Below are 4,336 nucleotides of genomic sequence, written 5' to 3'. Positions count from 1 at the left end.
CAACTCCAACTGGAGTTATAAATGTTTTTAATTATGAACTAAGAACTTTTGATGCTCTTGTATTCAGAACTGGCAGGAGACTAGCTTATCACCAGAAAGCAATCTTGGATAATCTCCTATTTGCTTTTTAAGAAAGAAGCAGTGGTCTAATGTTCCCATCTCTCTTTGCATTAGCTGAAGAACTCTATGAAAATGGTAGGCCACAGTTTGAAGAACTGCATACACAGCAGAGTGCTGTAAGAAAAGAAAAAATTCACTTCCTTGAAAGTCCAGAAAGTGCTAGGGTCCCGATTATAGCACTCAATGAATCAGACTGGCATGAATTCCATAGTCTGATAGGAAGTCATAATTCAGAAGACCGAGTTCCTCCAACTCTCTTTATCATTGCAGGACCATATGTTGGAAGATACTTAGTCAATGTTCAGAGTGAACATCCTCAAGAACACAAGCTTTGGCTTGTTGAAAATGGTTTTGTCCATAATCTGTGGACTAAAACAAATGATGATCTGAAAGGTTTGCCGCCTATCATTGTCAACACAGTCAAAAATATTAGAAAAAATGACTGTATGCTTCGTCTGAAGTTCAGATCCACTCCTCCAGAATGGATCTAGAAGGCAAACAGTGAGGTTGAGTATATTTCTCCATATCATTATGTGAGAATTATTCAAAAGAAATATCTGCAGCCTGCCTGTGTTGGGTATAATGGCCAACCAAACTCAAGCATCCCATGGATGAAGACCATGACTCTGGAATATATCAAGAAGATCATCTCTAAAGATATCAACAATCCTTTCCTGGCAGCAGGAAAAAAAACCATTATCACTACTTACGATCATCTTGACGTAGTCAGCAGTGACCTGTTCCTATCTCTTACCAGAAAAGAGATAGATTCGACACTGGCATGCTTATAATGGGTGGAAAGATTTGAAACTGACAACCACTACAAGATGTATGTTGATACAAACGTCGAAGATAATGCTACCACTGTTAGAATGGCCCAGGCAGACAACAACTCCTTTGTCTTTGGCCACAATTCAGAAACAGACGAGAACATGTAGCGTCACGGGTGAAGCCACAGGTGAAAGAAGAAAAACACCAAATTAGCAACTGTAGCACTTTTGACTTATAAAAGCTACTTTTGCTTTCCAAAAGGCAAGTAAAAAACACTTCACCTGCATGCTTTTGCTTTTCCCTGTCCGACCTCCATCATCAGGAGCACTCAGAAAAGCAGAAGATCACGGAGTTGTTCTATATATTTTTATGCTTTGAATTGTAATTTGAGGTCCGCTCCCTATATAAGGAGTTTTAGCTTCTCTTAGAAGACATCGAATATTTCGGATATCAAATAATTTCCATATCAGTTAGCAAATTGAGCAGAAGAGTCTTCTCTCAAATAGTATAGCAGTGTGCTTCCCTTCCTGTCTAAGTGTGAAGTAGTGTGCTTTCATTACAAGTAAGTACCCGTTCTCATTCTTATGGATAGTTAAACAGCCTTTTGCTGTTTACCTGAGAATGAGGCTCTGAATGTTTAGCATGTATGTATATTTGAATAAATAAATTCAGGTGGTTGCTCACCCACTTCTTCAACCAATATAGTTGTCATTACATTTCTTTAATTATAATTGTCATTATGTTTGTTTCACTATCAAATGCATGCATCCTGTAGAAACCCAAAGTTCTAAATGTATTATTCATCTGAAAAAATCAGTTCTAAACCAAAAAATTAGGACAAGCAGCATTGATTCCACCTATTAAAGTAACCATTAGGCAAGAGGCCGTTAGGTGAAAAACTTAGGCATGTTGAAGGCTAGTCTTGTTTTTGTTTTTGTCATTTAGAGCAAAGTTTTTTCCGGTAGACTTGTACTGCTAAAACCACTGGTCAATATAGGATACAAAAGGTATTTTTCTGAAAAGACCATCCCTATTAGTCTTTTTCTATCAGCAATAGTGTAATACAAAAGTATTGGGCAGTTGGGAAAAATACAGAGGCTTTCTGGGTATACGGGAAAAGACCCTATTAATAAAATATTAAAACAACATCAAAAATATCACCAAAAGTATAATTAAATTATCAAAATTCTTAATGTTTCTTGGAATCTTGAGTGATGGACTGTCCCTTAGATTTTTGCAAGAAAATTGTATTAGAAATTCTTCATATTTTATATTATATATTTTTTAAAATAATAATATATTAATAAAAAATAATATTTTATTATTACAAAAAGGGGCCGGATCATTAACGGATCGGATCAACCCAAATCCGTATTTGATCCGTTAAATAAACGGGTTAATGGATTCGGATCATTAAAGGATCAATTGATCAAAATTTTAGATCCAAACCCGTCCAATAGCCACGGATCTGGATCAAAATCCGGTTCATTTACTGGTCTATTTATTACCCTCAAAAAGACTTTTATTGCCCCCCACTAGAGGAGCAATAAACCTCTATTTACCCCCAATAAACCTTTATTGGGAGGCAATAGAGGTTTATGAGGTTTATGAAACCTCGCCGGAAGTCTCCAAAGAGGTTGTCAGAGATCTCATATGGGGTCGGAGATGTTTATTGGCCCCACACCCCGGGAATAAACTTGTATTGCCCCCCAATAGAATTTTCGATTGCCGGAATGAGAACTAATCTCCCTAAAATTGGATAAATAGAGCTTTAATTAAGGAAGAAAAAAAAGGAGATTACAACAATTCAAAACATTTTTTTTTTTTGAGCAAAGGAGAAAATTTCATTCAATTATCCATGGCCAGAAGGCACGTACATCGAATGCTGTCTTACACCAAAATCATAAATGGTATAAGCTACCAGACAAAGGACAGGTGACCCTCACTGCTAACACATGCGCTCACTTAATGAGCCTACATACAAGAGATCAAATCCTCACTACAAAGTCTCTCATTGAAAAGTAAACCTAGTCACCTAGAGACCTCAATTGGTGTACAACTAGAGAGAACTAAGAAGTAAATAGTAAAAGACTCAATTTCAAGTACTTAGCAAGGAGACCCGGGAACCAAAAGCTTCCCTTTGCCCTTGGCTCGAGAATCCTCCGTCGTTACTACTCTAGAGGATTTGTTAGAGGCACGAAAGTGCGTAGTTCCCTAACAAAATTAGAGAGTAATACAAACCTAGGGTTCCCAAAGTAAGAAAACATAATAGTAACTAAAAAAATTAAAATATAAAATAAAACATCTTGAACCCAGAGTAAAACCCTAGGCCCAAGATACATCAGGCCCATACCAGGCCCACCACCGGATTAGGGCCCAAGAGCTCCAGCCATTGAGCCTGGCCCACGACATGTGCTGCACAGACAGGCCAGCCAACACCAACGTGCTTCCAAACCCATCACGCCGCCGCTTGCAGATCCCGACCTCCGGCGAAAGTCACGATGTCGATCAACACCTCAAAACTGCCCTCCACTACACGCACCGAAGCCAGTCCATACCTGTTCTTCGCCGTCCTCCACTGTAAGCACTGAGATCAATCCAAACTCCAATGATTTTATGGCAAGATCCGAATGGATCAAACCATAGAAACCACCAGCACAGATACGAAGCCCAGCCACAAACCCGGCGAATGCGGCGAGATCCGAACGGATCCGATCAGGCTCCACCCTCTACCTGTGTCGACACTACCGCCAGCCAAAACCATGGCATAAGGAGCCCATTCAGCCCCAATCGCCGCTCACTCACACCGGCAACCCATCCGGCCGCACTAGACGATCGCCGACGAGGCCATAAGCCATCATTAGCGCCGAGGAGCAGCCGGACAGGCACGGACGACAACTTGTCTCTCTAGGTTTTCCTCCTAATAAAATAATATGTTGTGAGTAATAAGTGCAAGGAAATTACAGATAACAATTCAAAACATTTATTACCCCCTAATATACATTTAATAGATCTCTATTGCCCCCCCCCCCTCCCCCCCTAATAAAACTATTTTTGTCCTTTCCTTATAGGCCTTCTGCCACATTTTACCAAAAAAAAAAAAAAAAAGCCAGAAAGGATTTTCTCAACGGATTCAAGAATAGAACCCTGTCGTTGTCATTACTGGAGAGACCAGTTCCAAAAAGAGCAGCAGCTCTCTCAACCCTCTTACTGATGCGTGCGCGCAGACTCACGCACCATCTTGGCGGAGTAGAGATTCCAGACGAGGCCTACTCCAGTGGAGCCGATCTAGTCATAGAATCGTAGTCCTGAAGATGCCTATTTCCTACTACTTGCTGGACCGTGGTCCTGAGCGGGCTGAGAAGAAGAAGGCGACGACATTGATTTTACTCCTCGCCTGAACTCCAACCAACAGTGTGGCATCACAGCTCGTACTTATCAGCTG

Source organism: Rosa chinensis, chromosome 5 (assembly GCF_002994745.2).
Source record: "Rosa chinensis cultivar Old Blush chromosome 5, RchiOBHm-V2, whole genome shotgun sequence".
NCBI lineage: Eukaryota > Viridiplantae > Streptophyta > Magnoliopsida > Rosales > Rosaceae > Rosa > Rosa chinensis.
Note: the sequence above shows the minus strand (reverse complement) of the source record.